Below are 15,915 nucleotides of genomic sequence, written 5' to 3'. Positions count from 1 at the left end.
CCCAGCTTGGCTCAGTTGGACCCTGAGCATCTGTTACAGACAGGTCACTCTCTGGGTCCTGTACTGAGGTTTCCCACTGTGGAGACTGTGAGACACTGTGTCCAGTGTCCTGACCTTTGGAAGGAGGTGAGCCTGGAGGGTGAGGGGCTTGTTATCTGAGAACCAGTCACCCCCAACCCTTGGGAGTTAGAATGGAGTACTTCCCCTGAGGTCAACTCACTGAGCAGAAGCAAGGGAAGGAAAGAGCCTTAGAGGATGCACTGGACATGGCCCAGGAAGCCCCGGGAACACTGATACTGCTCATGGGGAGGAGGGCTCCTAAGACCAGGTCCAGGCTACTCAGGAGAAGTACACTGGGTCAGCAGAAGGGAGAGAGGCCAAGGGATTGATTCCTTGTAGAATGGACACAGGTCACTGCATGGTTTTTTAGGCAGTCGCAGATGGTGTCACAGTGGTGGTCAGTTAGGGCTCCCTGGAGTCCAGATGCTGAGCCCTGTGCCCATTCTTCAGACACAGGGAAGCCACCTGGGATGTCATTCTGAGGGGATTGACCGAGAGTCTCAGATCATAACTGGGCAGTGGTGAGGAGTGTTCATAGCTAGAAAACTGCCCAGTGGGTCTCATAAATGACCACAGAGCAGTGTGATATACTCTCTGTGGGTGAGGCTACAGGGCACTCCAACTGCCACAGCCCAGGGCACCTTGCCAACTTCCTGTCCAGGAAAACTTCTCCTTCCATTCAAACAGTTGGTGTCCTTGATTCTTGAAGGGCAGGGAACCCAGGAAACCTCAACCAACATAGATTTAGGCCCCTGGGGGGGGTCTTCTGAATCATTATCTCTGAGTGTAGACTCAGCTCATTTTTTTTTTCAAATCAACAGGAAGACTTTGCTTATCTTCCTGGTTTGGTTGGTACTCCATGAAAAGGGAGCACATGTGGGGTGTTCTTCATTTTCCAGGATCAGGTTTGAAGATGACTGGGTTCTCATGAAGACAGGAAGGAGAGTGGCACACAGTTAGGAAGGGGCCCCACACGTATTGTCATTGGAACTTAGGCAGGTGTCCTGATTAATATGTGCAAGTGTTGAAGTGTGGTGCACCTCCCATTCCTTGACTACACTCTGCAGAACGTCCTGGTGGACAGGGATGTGCTCCAAACAACCTTGCCACAGGTAGCAGCTGGTGCAGGCCTGATCCTCTGTGACACTTTCCTTCCTATTATTGGGAGCTCAAAGGAAAAAGACCTCAGAATGGCTCCAATTCCCAGGCCCAATAAAAACATGACAGTGGCCGTGAGAATCTCTGAAAAGCCGCACTGCTCATGATCCCACCACCTCCCATGATCCTCAGAAGCTGTTGCTGGTCATTCCAGGAGAGGATTTGGGGAACTCAGTGTCTATCACATAGACCTCTTCCCAGTGAACACTTGGGACATGGCTGGCCAGGATCTGTCCCCCATAGTGTTTGCTGTGGGAAGTGCTGGGAGAGGCACCCACATGCTGGGCAGGATGTGCTCCTGGGGGAACTTCAGGATTCCTCAGCCTCTAGCTAGGCAGAGATCTAAATCAGGTGTTTCTTGTTTGTTTGTGGAAGTCTAGGAAAGAAGTGGAGGGTATACTAGGAGTATTAGCAAAAGGAAGGCTGAGGAGGTGGTGGGGCAATAAACTTTAGAACCCGTCACCTTCACAAATGACCCTGGAGTACCTGCATCTGCCCTTGACAAGATCCCTTTCCTGTTGGTGAGCACGGGAGGGGCATGGTGCCACTGAGCAGAGTCACATTGATCCATTTCTAGGGAGTCACCTAGGAGGCCAATGGATTGTCTGCAAAGGATGCACAAGGGTCCTCTCAGAGGCAGGGAGAGCTGAGGTGCCACAGTCCACTGACAGCCTTCAGGGAGTCCTGGTGTCAGGGGAAACAGTTTTCTCTGGGTAGAACTATGACAAAGGGAACACAGCATGAAATTCACTCCGGGACATTTGCAAACTGCACAATTTGCCTGCCCACAGGGCCCTGAGCTGTGAGCATTTGTCCTCAGATTCCCACTAAGAAACTGGGGGCCTCAATCCTGCTGCCATTTCCCCTCCTCCATTCTCCCCTTTGCTTTGCCTCCACAGCATCTGCATCCCAGAGACCAGGCATGAACTTCAATCCTGGTGCCCACATGTCTGAGTTCAGGGGCCTGCCCTTTCTTCCAGCTGCCCCTGTGCCAACACACCAGCTGTTCTGGGAGCCGCCCCTGGCACCACGGGTGACTGCACCCATCTCCCAGGGTAACCCTCTGGTGCTGTCCGATTACCCTGGACAACTGTATGTGCCAGGGATGTCCACCCTTGGACAACACAGGCCAAAACTGAGGCCAGCAGGGCCTCCTCATAGTCAGACCATTGCCCAGACTCAGGCACCCCTCAGCTGGAGGGCCCCAGGGGCCTTCTGTGGGGGTGTGGAGCATCCTGCTCCATTCCTTGTGACACCTTCTGCCCTGAGGACCACGGTGCCTGCCTCAGCCAGTGGGGGGATCCAGAACTATGGGATCCACTGGCACCTGGGCCTTCGCCCTCCAGCACCACGGCCATTTGCCCAGGTGGCCCCCATCATGTTCCCAATGAATGCGCGCCAGTGGCCAGGTACAGTGTATGGGGCAGGTGCACCACCCATCTTCCCGGCTGCGGTGGTGCCACCAGAGGACTCCGGCAGACAACCCAGCGTCTATGAGAACTTCCGGCACTGGCAGCGCTTCAAGACCCTGGTCCGCAGGCACCTTCCTCAGACTCCTGATGTGGAAGCATTTTCCTGCTTCCTCGTGTGAGTGTTCTCCTCAGGCTCCTCCTTGAGCTCTGTGAGGAGGAAAACTGTGGGTTGGAGAGAGGAGGCTGGGATGTAGGGGAACTGGAAGACAGGTCCTGAGGTGAGGGGACAAGCTGAGACCCTTACATTCCCAGATGTACCCCTCACACCAGGGAATGAAATGTGCCTTATGTCAGGTGCCCATCACAGGCCTGTGAGGGCAGGAAAACTCTGTTTCCAATGATCATCAGCATCACATGGAGGACTCAAGGTCAGAGGAGGTTCCTGGGGGTAATGTGGGCCAGGAACTGGACCTGGCTGTCTGACTCCGCATAATGCTCCCTCCCCCAGTCGTTTCACCTTCCACCATAGACCTGATTGTCCCTGGCACAGAGGACATCACAAACACAAGTGGGGTTAGGGGTGCTGGCCCCAAGACAGAACTCTAAGGATACCCACACACGTCGTCATGATCTCCTGATTGGGACCCTCTGGTGATGTCACACTCATGGGGAAGCTGTCTTTGGGCACTGCATGGGCATGTTCACCTTTCCCCAGTTTGTAACTGTGCTCCCAGGCCATTCTGTGCACTGTCTTAGTCAGCCTGGGCCACCATACAGGATACTGTGGAACACGTGGACAGGAACACAGGCAGGTATTCCTTTCTCACAGTTCTGGAGTCAAGATTCCCAGGTAAAGGGTACCTGACCTAAAGTCCCATGAACGCTCTCTTCTCCTTGCTGGGAAGTCAGCTGGCTCACCTGTGTCCTCACATGACTGACATCTCTTCAGTGTCTCCTCCTTCTCCAGGAAGAACACCAATGCCCCCAGGAAGCACCACCCTCAGGTCTCATCTAACCCTCTAAGCACTAAAGCCAGGCTCCAGATACCATCACACTGGGGTTAGGGCTTCAACAGGTGAATGTGGGAGGATCACAACATTCAGCACCTAGTACCCCACATCATTGAGGAATCCAAGCACAGTCATGCTGCTCGATGCAGCCCTTGGTCTTCAGGTTTGGTATGAGTGTCCTGGAGTCCCAACGTCAATACTTTGAGGTGAACATGACTGGGAAATAGTAACAAAGTTAGGAAGGTATGTTGGTCTGCTGATGAAGGAGGGTGGCCTTGTGGACACTGATCCTGATGAATTCCAGCCCAGTGCTTCGGTCTCTGTCTCGACGGGAGCCCACCATGACCATGGAAGAGGGCCTGCAGAAGGGTTGGCAGGAATGGCAGCGCACCAGCAACTTTGACCGGATGGTCTTCTATGAGACCTCACAAAAGTGAGCTAGCTTCCGGGGCCCAGAAGCTAGGTGGGAATTCAGGGTTTGCACAGCAGGGTCGAGTAGGGCATGTCACCTACCTATGTGTTGGCTCTGAGGCGTCTAGCTCTCCAAATTGCAGCTCCTTCTAGCTGAAGCGCTGGACATTCTCTCTGCAACAATCCCAGAATCTCCAGCCTCAATGTTTGTGATTCCAACTGTGCCTTGAGGTTCAGGGTCCCAATGGGGAGGAGAAACCAGTCCAGCCACACTGACTCCTTCTCCTTTGTTGTCTGGGCAGACGTAAAGAGTTCCACTAGCCTCACACACACCACCTGCCCGGGAACTGGCACCTCTTTACAGAGTGGGGACTACTGGAGCTCATGAAAGTGGTACCCCTTTCACCCAATGTACCACAAGAGGGGGGCAGTGAAGAGTGCATGGTCAGGGGCACCCAGAACCTCAGATGCCCTAGGACAGGTCTGCCATCTTTACTGCCTTTGCTCTTTGAAATCCCTGGCATTCCAACAAGTGAAAGGAAGAAAAAGAACCAGCCCTCCGAGGAAGCAACCCAATGTTCTCAGTTGAGCTTCCACCTCCACATGACCCCTCCTGTGCCTCTCTTTCCCAGGTGATCCTTCCAAGGCTCAAGGTCCCAGCCTCAGCATCCCTTAATTGGGCCAGGACCCTCATATACATCATTTCCCTGACCAGTTTCTGGAACTTGCCCGATCCATGTGGTTCCTGGCAGGGACAGGGGAAACCAGGGTCACCTAGGGGTTATGCCGCGTCACTCAGAGCTGATTCCCTTCAGGTGCTGGCTGATGTGGTGTTCCCTCAGAACTGCCATTCTTCCTATGTAGCAGCTCCCTCCTGGGACTGGCCTGACCCACTCCAGGACACAGATCCATATCTCTGCCCCCAGCTCCTCCCTGGTATGGGGCCAGCACCTGCCTGGTATGGCTGACCTGCTTCTCAGCTCAGCCTGTGCCTCCCTTACCCACCAAGGTTCATGGACTTTGAGGCTGCGGAGGAGATGGAGGATCCAAGGATGCAGCTGTCAGGGGTCTTCCAGTGCCGACCTCCTCCTGTACCTCCAATGCTGCAACTTTCAAAGCCGCCAGTCCTGGAGGCTTTCCAACGGCCAGGTAGGGTTCCCTCTTTCCCACAGGAGCCCACGATAGTCTCTGAATGGTGACAAGGGCTAAGGCAAGTTGTTGTCTCAAATAAGACCTTTACCTTCAGTGTGGGGGATTTGGTCTTGTAAGCAGAACAGCCCCTAGCCCCTGAGGTCCCTGCCACCCAGCCTTGAACTGCGTATTCACCAGTACAAGTACACAGCTCCTTTCTCTCCTTGTCTGTCCAAAGAACACACATATCATCTGCCCAGGACTTGGGTCCTGGAGGGCAGAGTACATGGAATATCAGTCACTCTAAATGTCCTCCCACTAGACTCTCCTAGATGGTGCATCTGGTGCACTGTTATATCCCTCAGGTCCTGGGTCATGTTGCCTCATGCATGGCATGCCAGGTGAGGTCCGCTGAACCCTGCCTACTACCCAGTGTTTGGGATGAACATGGATCCCTCATTCATGCACCACTCTGGTCTTCCCTGTCCTAGGGTGCACCTCCAGAGAGACCAACCCCCAAATACAGCCTGCCTGCTCATTAACAGCCAAACCGAAGGCACCAGAGACCAAGGTGCCTGAGACCAAGGCACGCAAGACCAAGGCACGCAAGAAAAAGGTGGCCAAGACCAAAGGGCCTGAGACCAAGGCGCCTGAGGAGATCCCACCTGAAGCCATCCAAGAGTACATGGACATCATGGATGAGCTATTTGGGCCTACCAACTTTCCCACATGGGAGCACTCCCACTTGGGAGAGGAAGAACTGGAGCATCAGCCAATAGAGGATTTATACCCAGATCCAAGTCTCCTGAGCTATGTTGATGAGGACTTTGTCACAAAGGTGGGCCGCACCTACAATCTTGGTGTAGTCAAGGTTGCAAAACTCATGGAATTGATCATCTAGCACAGATTCTCAGCAGAATTTGTGTGTGTGTGTGTGTGTGTGTGTGTGTGCATGCACACACACACATACACACACACAGACATGCGTGCACTCTTGTAAATGTTTGTAGCAGGTTGTTGGGCTATAATAACCCCATGGTGTAACGAGAATGGGATCATCATTGCTTCCTGTTTCTACTAGAAGTCTTCCTGACTTGGGGCTATTTACTCCCAAGGTCACCCACACTCTCTTCCTTCTCATCCCAGGCAGAGAACATAATTCACCCCCGCTTCCTGGAAGAAATACTTTCCTCTGAACCATATATAAATATCTTGGCCCTAACAAAAGAGCTGGACCAGGAGGAAGGACTCATGCCTGACCAGGTAGAGAGGGAAGGAGGGTCCCCCAGTAAACCAGGTAGGAGGTACACTGGTTATACTCTTCACAAACCATGGCAGGAACATCAGGGGTTGGGTAGAAAGAAAAGATAGAGAAAGGGGCACCACATAGAACTATGGAGGTAGACAAACCAGGGTCATGGGACTTGGAGGAAGACACCAAGTGGATAAGGCAGAGAGCAATCCTGGCCAGCTAGGAGACAAAGGGACACAAATAGACAAGAAAGGGAGTGGCCACAGGTGGACAGAGGACCAAGGGATAGCACGTAGATGAGGAAGGCACAGGACCCTACTCATGTGGCCCACAGGACGTCATCTGTCCCTATTCTACCTGTGATACATGTTTCCTTGAGTGACTTCTCAGGACATAGGATGTAGAAGGGAAAGGAAGGAGACAGGAGAGTCATGGATGGGTTCAGGGCGTCAAGAAGAAAGGAAGCCCAGGAGGGTGGCCAGCAGAGACTCAGTCTGTCTCCCCACTTCCCACCTCCCATAGAAATGATGGTCCCAGTCCCTGTGGCCCATTTCATGCATGTAGAAGAGTTGGCCAGGGCCCATACTCTCCTTCAGCTTGTGAAGCAGCAGCTCTTCAGGGGCCTCAAGGTCATGGTATGTCCCAACAGGACTCAAGAGCTTCCCAGCCACCTGCCAACCAAGGTGCAGAGAAGCGGAAACATCACACTGATCAAGGGGCCAGCATGGAGGACTGGTCCACAGAGGTGGCTTCCCAAGTCGCTAAGAGGAGCAGGGCCAAGGAGCCAGAGTTGCTGGGTTCAAAGGACACTGCTGTCCTCCAAGGCCGTCGCGGGTCATCCTCGTTGGGGTCCGACCACTCCAACCATCCTCCCCATAACTGCAGACCCTCCTCAAACCTGAGGAACAAAAGAGTAATGGGTCCCAGACAAGCCACTTCTGCTGGGGGGCCACATAAGACAGCCAATGGCTGCAGTGTGGACGATGACCTCCAAAGCCTGGATTTCCTCCTTAACTCCCAGCACCGCCTGCTGCCCTGGGGACTGTCCCAGAGCCAGGCCCCTCCAATAGAAACCCTGTGCTCAGGAGACCAACCTCTCCAGGACCCACCACCCCAAAGGGGACCCCTCAGCTCCCACCCTCCTCCAGGTGCCAGGACCATGCAGAGCGCTCTCACTGGACGCTCATGCAATGTGGAAAAGATGCCCTGCACTGGGCCTCCCCTCCAGGTCATCGGAGGGCAAGGTGTGGACCTGGAGCTGGCTCCAACCTCACAGCCTCAGAAGAGAAAGTGTGTGTCATCTGGCAACCAGAAGAAGAAGAGGCCCTGAGGACAGTAGTGGTGGCCGGTGGCCTCTGGGGTGGCTGCCCCTCAGGCAAGATCTCACCTTTGCTTCATTCTACACCAGAAGGGCCAAAGGTCTTCAGCTTGTGAAGACCTTCTTCCCCACACAGGGCAGTTCCTGCGGGTTCTCAGGAAAGTGAAGGGGGTGGGAGGGGACAGGGAATGTAGAAAGAGGGCAGGTGGGGGGCAGAAGGGAGGGTACTGAGAGGGGAGGGTCACCATGTTCAAGCCTTGGTGGGAAGCTGTACCCTGTTGGACTGTCAGTTATAATAAAGGCAGTTTGGTAGGAAACATCTTCTGCAGCTGCTGCCTTCTGCCATGTGGTCTGTGCACGTCCATGCAGTGAGAACTGAGAGGAGATAACTGGGGTTGCCAGGACCCAAGGCGCACAAGTGTCCATTCATTGGTTCTTGTTTGCAGATTTAGACTGCTTCTTCCTCTTATCCTAGTAGAAAAACCCTGATCATCGCACCATTGAAACGGCCTCTCTTGGTTTAGGGAATCTTCTCTGGGCATCCCTTCATGATCTGTGCCCCTTAAACATCTCTCGTACCAATTATCTGAGGGCCAGACATGAAGAGGAATCACAAAGAGGCAAAGCGCATCTCCCTTGGTGTTGGAGCTCTGGGATCTGAGGACGGACATGTGGCTCTCAGACCGTAGTGTTAGTCCCCTGTCATTGAATGTCAGCAACCCCCAGCTCCAGTGGCAGCAGTTCTCCTGTTGCTTTCCTGGGGACAGTAGCCAGCCACTTCCAACAGTGCCCTGGAACTCATCTGACAGACCTAGCAGCTCCTGTAGCTCGCCACTGCTCTGGGTCCCTCTCTGTGCTGGCCACCCTCAGGTTGACCTGCCCAGTTTGCCAGTTTTCAGGGCAACCAACTTGACCTGCTCCAGTTGAGATGAGAGTCTGAACATACAAACTCTACCCCTCCCTGAGAGCCTTCATTAGGACTCATGCTGCAGCAGAAGGGGAAGAGGTACAGATCATGAAGGGATGCACAGCCACTGTTGGCATAAGGAGATGGGGAAACAAATTTATTTGAATTTAAAAGATGGGCTCAAGCATGCAGTGTCCTTGCAGATATCCTTGAAGATAACCATGCATAAGCATGGTTAGGGGAGGGACTCCTTGCTCTCCAGGCTTGGGACCTCTTAAGGGCCCCCAAAGGGTGGAGTCATCTGGGGAGGACCTGCTGTGGAAGCAAAAGGCTCCGAGTGACCATGAAGCATTTGTGGCAGCCATGGCCATCACAGACAGAGCCATGATTTTTAATAACATGTCACTTGAGATCGTTGGTCCCTCCTGTCTCCTGTGGAAGGAGAGTCACTTTGGAGCCTTCAGTCCCCTGTGCCATTAACCAGGTTTCTAGCAATAAGCCTGGAAACAGTCTTTTTTCTTAGACAGCTTCTTTCTCCTCTCCTGAATGATGATGGACTTTGTGCTTGGACTGATCCCCAGCATGGCCATGGTCTTCCTGTGTAGGTGGCCTGAGGAGAGATCATGGCCTTCCTCCCACCCTCCCACCCCCTCTACAGTCCTGACCATGAACTCCCTGGGGACCCAGCAGCCTGGAGGCTCTGACTGCATCCCAAGGCAGAACCACCACTGACATAGCTCTGGCCCTCCCTAGTGTCATCCCTGCCCTGACCACAGCCTGACCTGTGTTCCTTGTGGCCGTCCCAAATGTAATCAAGTTATACAAACCAATGAGAAAAAGAAACTGAGGCTACACAACATGGTTTGCCCGTTTACAAAACCAGGAAGTTTGCAAAGGAGAATGGTTTAATTACAAGGAGGCTAAAGTTTAGTGCTCCTGATGAGATAAGAGCTGGGGTGGGTTCTGACATGCACAAAAGGGATCATATGTGATGTACTTTTTGGTCTGTCATGAATACCATGGTTCTTCATAGGACACAGGTTCCATGGCTTTCACAGACAGGGACACAATGTTTTCTCAAGTGTTTCTTGACAACTTTGAGCCCTCCTGTCTCATTTGGATGGAGAACTGCTTTGGAGGCTTCAGGCCCCTGTGCCATTAATCAGGTTTCTAGATGTAAGTCTGGAAACAGTTTGTGTTTAGACAGCTTCTTTCTCCTCCCCTGAATGATGCTGGTCAGTGAGGATGGACAAAACTCCATCATGGCCACCATCTTCCTGAGTACGTGGCCTGATGAGAGGACTGGCCCTGACTTCTAGGGAAGAAGTCACAGCACACGTGGGAGTCGTCAACTGACACCACCAAGACCCACCCTCTCCATTAATTAAAAGCTGTGCTTCCTGATAGTGACCAGAGGGACTGGGATCCTGTGGGCCCCCTTTTTAGATGCACTCTTATAGAAACTCAGTTTATAAACCTCCTCCTGATCTCTATGCATTGGCCAGGACAGTTCCTGGGATCTTGGCCAGTCTGTGGCACCCTGGCCAACCATCTGAGGCATTGTCTGCTAACATCTCACTATTTTTCTGCAGATCATTACAAAATAACTTTAGGAAGAAATTTACACAACTCACATCACCCATCAAATATTAGAATTCTAGTTTTCATAGACTTTGCCACCGTATCGGCAATAAACATTTCCTTCATGACTACAACAAAAAATAGAATACTTCTATCAGCTCAAAAAGAAATCCCTTCCCTTTTAGCTATCAACCCCATTCCCCCCGAATGTTTTCCCAACACTTTTGAACTATCTCTGTGCCTATCAACTCTTCCCACCATTTATTTGATATGTGCAAGTGTGGCCCTTGGGTGTTCAGTTTCAGCACTGCATCTCCCGTGGTTCAAGATTTAAGAATGAATGACATTCTTTCAACTTTATGTTGAACATTCTTAACTAAAACTGTCATTTCTCATGCAGCTGGGTGGGTGGGACAAATACAATGTCTACTCGTACAGTTTAGGTCCACTGCCTTGATTCATTTCAAGTTGAGAACAGTTCTGTGGCCATGGCTTTTGCACCTCCAGCCAAAATATTCAAGTGCTAATCTAGTTGTGGCCATGTCAAGAATTCTCTTGGGAAAACCCTGTTGACAGATACACTGAGATGCCAGAATCTGTTCCCCACTGGTGCTTGTGGTTAGAAGTGCTGGGAGAGGTACCCCCACTCTGGGCAGGATGTGCTCCTGGTGACCTTCAGGGTTCCTCAGGCTCTAGCTGGGGAGACATTTCACTCAGGTGCTTTTGTTTAGTTGTGCAAGGCCAGGAAAGAAACAGAGGGCTTTCCAAGGAGAATCAGCAAAAGGAAGGCTGATGGGGTGATGGACCCATAAATTATGAACTTGTCACCTCCACATAGGCCTTGGAGTGCCTGGAACTTTCTTGGAGAAGGGAGGTCTCCTTCCTGTAGGTGAGAATGCTGAGAGGCATGGTGCCACTCGGCAGAGTCAGTTTCCAGCGAGATGCCTTGGACGCTGACGCATTGTCAGCAAAGGACGCCAAGGGGCCTCTAGTCAGGGAAAGCTGAGCTGTCACTATAGACCATGTTCAGGGAATGCTTGAGTCCTGGGAACAAAATTTCTCTGAGTGTAAGTTTTGATTGGAGGAAGGAAGCCTAAATTTCACTCAGAGAAAGTTGCAAACCACAAGACTTCCCTGCCCATGAGACCCTGAGCTGTTGCCATTCCGCCTCAGATGCCCAGTGACAAAGGCTGGGGGCCTCACTCCTACAGCCACTTGCCCTTACTTTGCTTCCACAGCATCTTGAATGCTGAGACCAGGAAGAACCTGGCTCTCCTATGTCTCCCCTCAGAGACCTGCCCTGTCTTTCCTCTGCTCCTGTGCCAACACACCAGCCATCTGGGTGCTGCCCATGTTGCCTCCTGTGACTGCACCAATCTCCCAGGGGAACTGGCTGGTGCAGTCTCCTTACTCTGAAATATCAATGGCTGCAGGAGCTGATGTCCCTGCTGTGTGTGTGTGTGTCTGGGCAATTCAACTTTGGTCAACATGGGCCAGAAGGAAGCCAGGAGAGCCACATTCAGAAGGTTGCCCTCACTCAGGCACCTCAAGTGGAGGGCCCCAGGGGCCTTCTGAGGTGGTGTGGATCATCCTGCTTCATTCCTCACAGCATCTTCTGCCTGGAAGACCACTGTGCCTATCTCAGCCAGTGGGGGGACCCAGAACTATGGGAGCTGATGGACTTTGAGCCTTCACACCCCAGCAACACCACCATTTTCCCACCTGACCCCCATTGTCTTCCCAATGAATGCCCACCAATGGCCATAGGGAGTGTACAGGGAGGGTATACTAGCTGCAGTGCCACCAGATGACTCCAGTGGACCTCAGAGCATCTACAGAAACTTCAGGCACTGGCAGTGCTTCAAGATCCTGGTCCACCAGCACCTTCCTAAGACTCCACTCATGTGAGTGTTCTTCCCAGGGACCCAGAACTCCTCCTTGAGCTCTGACAGGGAAAAGTGTGGGACAGAAAAGGAGACTGGGATGTAGGGGAACTGGAAGGAAGGTCCTGAGGGTGGGAAACAAGCTGAGAGACCTACATTCCCAGCATCACTGATCTCACACCAGGGGAGGAAATGTGCCTTAACTCAGTGCCCGTCACAGCCCTGTTGGCGGTGGAAATCTTTGTTTCTGATGGTCTTCATCATCATGTGGCAGACTCCAGCTCATAGTAGGTTTCTGGGGTAATGTGAGCCAGAATTTGGAGTTGGCTGTCTCGCTCTATATGATGGTCCCTCCCCCAGTCATTTCACCTTCTACCCTACACCTGATTGTTGTTGGCATGAGGAAATCACAACCAGAAGTGGGGTTAGGGTTGCTGGCTCCAAGACAGAACTCTACAGATATCCACACGTGTTGTCCTGGACTCTTGATAAGGACACTGTGGTCATGTGGCACTCCTGAGGAAGTTACTCTCTTTGAATTCTGAATGTGGATGTTCATCATCGCCCCAATTTGTGAATGTGCTCCCAGGCCATCCTGTGCACTGTCTCAGTTAGCTTGGGCTGCCATAGCGAGTGCTATAGACTAGGTAATCAAGACTCCAGACCTTCACTTCTCAGAGTTCTGGAGTTGGGAGATGCAGATGAAGGGTGCCTGATCCAGATTCCCATGTGGGCTCTCTCCTTGCTAAAGGAGACGACAGACTCGACTGTCCTCACACGACTGACATCACATCAGTGTCTCTTCCTTCTCCTGGGTGACCACTAATGCCTTCCTGAAGCCCCATCCTCAGTATTTCATCAAACCTCCTAAACACTGAAGTTCATCTCCAGATACCATCACATTGGGGGTTAGGACTTCAACAGGTGAATTTTGGAGGATAAAACATTCAGTACAGGTTGGGATTGTTGCTCAGTTGTAGATGGCTTGCTTAGCACCAGTAAGGCACTGGGTTCCATCCTTGGCATCACATTTAAAAAAAAAGATTAAATTCTTAAAAACCAAATTCAGACATAACACACCATACCATCAAGGAATCCAAGTGAAATCCTACAGGCCAATGCATCCCTTGGTGTTAATGTTTGATATGGGGTATAGTGTCCCAGAGCCCCAGTACCATACTTGAATATGATGGAGCAGATGTAACAAAGGTAGGAGGACATGTTGGGTCAGTTAGGCTGAGAATGGAGGGTGACATTGTGGACACTGACTGATCCTGATGAATTCCAGCCAGTGCTTTGGTCTCTGTCCCAATGGGAGTCCACCATGACCATGGAGGAGGGCCTGTGGAAGGGTTTGCAAGAATGGCAGTGCAGCAGCAACTTTGATGGGATGGTCTTCTATGAGATAGCAGAAAAGTGAGTCAGGTTTCAGAGTCCAGACCCGAGTGGTGGGTATCTTGGTTGCATAGCAGTGTCTGATAGGGCCTGTCACCTACCTATGTGTTAGATCCAAGCCATCTCTCTCTCCAAATAACAGCTCCCTCTAGCTGGAAGGCTGGGATTTCTCTCTGCAACAATGGAGGTTCAGGGTCAGGATGGGGAGGAGTAACTAGCCTAGTCACAAGGTCTCCTTCTGCTTTCTTGGTTCTGCAAAGGGGAAAAGTTACACTGGATTGATCACTCAGGCCACCTGCCTGGGAACTGGCACCTCTTTACAGAGTGAGGACTACAAAAGGTCGTGAACATGGCCACTACTTCAACCTAATGTTCCAGAAGAAGATGGCAGTGGGGAGTGCATGGTCAGGGACATCCAGCACCTCAGATGCCCCGAGGACCTGCCTCTGGTCTTACTGCCTTTGTTCTATGAAATCCTTGCCATTGCAACAAGTGAAAAGAAGGAAAAGAACAGCCCTCATTGGAAGCAACCCAATGTTCTCAGATGAGCTTCCATTTTCTCATGACCTCTCCTGTCCCTTGGTCTCCCAGGTGATCCTTCCAGGGCTCATGTCCCAGGAACAGTATGCCTGAATTGGGCCAGGATCCCTGGTGTTCCCTGATATAAATCACATCCCTGATGAGTTTCTGGAACTTACCTGATCCGTGTGGTTCCTGGCAGAAACAGGAGAGACCTAGAATTAAGGGCCAGCTAGGGGCCCTGCCTGGGTCCCTCCGATCTGATTCCTTTCAGGTGGTAGCTGATGTAGTTGATGTGGTTCTTCCTTTGTAGAAGCTCCTTCCTGGGACTGGCCCAGCCCACTCCAGGACACAGCTCCACATCCCTGCTACCAGCTCCTGCCTGGTATGGGACTAGCACCTGCCTGGTATGGCTGACCTGCTTTTCAGCTCAGCCTGTGCCTCCTTTTCCCAAACACCAACCAGGTACATGGAGTTTGAGGCTGCAGAGGAAATGGAGGATCCAAGGATGCAATTGTCAGGGGTTTTCCAGTGCCAACCTCCTGTACCTCTGTGGATGGATATTCCAAGGCCTCCAGTCCCCAAGGCTGTTCAACAGCCAGGTGGGGTTCCCACATTCCCACAGAAACTCATGATAGTGTCCAAAGTCACCAAAGGGTGACTAGGTCCAAGGCAGTCTGTTGTCCCAAGTAAGAACTTTTCCTTCAGTATGGGGGATTTGGTCTTGCAAACAGAATAGCCTCCTGGCACCTGAAGTCTCTGCCACCCCTCGTTTTGAGCTGCATATTGACTGGGCCAAGTATGTAGCTCCTTTCTCTTCTTTCCTTTCCAAAGAACCAACACACCATCTTCCTGGGACTTGGTTGGGCCCAGACCATGGAATATTGTTGGCTCCAAATGTCCTCTCTCATGACTGTCCTATATGTTCCGCCTGTGTGTTTTCATCTCCCTGGGGTCCTCAGGTCAGATTGTCCTGGTGCATGGCAGACCAGGTTAGGTTCCTTGCCTTCTACCAAGTGTTTGGGATGAGGTTGCATCGCCCATCCATGATCCAGCTGGTCCTCCCTCTCCTAGTGTGCATTCTCAGACCACTCGTAAGGCATAGCATGCCCGCTCATTAGCAGTAAAACACAAGGAATCAGAGAAAAGGGTGTTTAAGATCAAAGCATCTGAGGAGATCCCACCTGAAGCCATCCAAGAGTACATGGACATCATGGATGAGCTATTTGGGCCTACCAACTTTGCCACATGGGAGCCCTCCCACTTGTCCACACAAGAGCTTGCTGCAAAGTTGGGAGAGGAAGGACTGGAGCAACAGCCAATAGAGGATTTATACCCAGATCCAAGTCTCCTGAGCTACGTTGATGAGGACTTTGTCAACAAGGTGGGCTGGGCCTACAATCTTGGTGTCTACAAGGTTTTAGGACCTATAGAATGGAGCTTCATAGCTTAGATTCTCAGCAGTGTTTTTTTATGGGATTATGTGTGTGTGTTTCCAAACATGTTTGTAGCTGGTGGTCGAGATTTAACAACCCCATATATGAATGAGGTTGTTATTGCCTCCTGTTCTCCTAGAAGTCTTCCTATATTGGGGCCATTTCCTTCCAAGGTCATTCATACTCTCTTCATTCTCCTCCCAGGTAGAGACTGCAATTTACCCCACTTCCTGAAAGAATTACTTTCCTCTGAACCATATATAAATTTCTTTGACCTAACAAAAGAGCTAGAGCAGTAGGAAGGACTCCCCTCTGAACAGGTAAACAAGGGAAGGAGTGTCTCCCAGTAGACCAGGGGCAGGAGGTACACCCATTATCCAAGGGAGGCAGGGGCACCTGATAAACAATTACAGGGACAGCAGGAGCACCAGGGGTTGGGAAG

Source organism: Spermophilus citellus (genome assembly GCF_964194105.1).
Source record: "Spermophilus citellus genome assembly, chromosome: 12".
Classification (NCBI taxonomy): Eukaryota; Metazoa; Chordata; class Mammalia; order Rodentia; family Sciuridae; genus Spermophilus; species Spermophilus citellus.
This window is presented reverse-complemented; position numbering follows the sequence as displayed.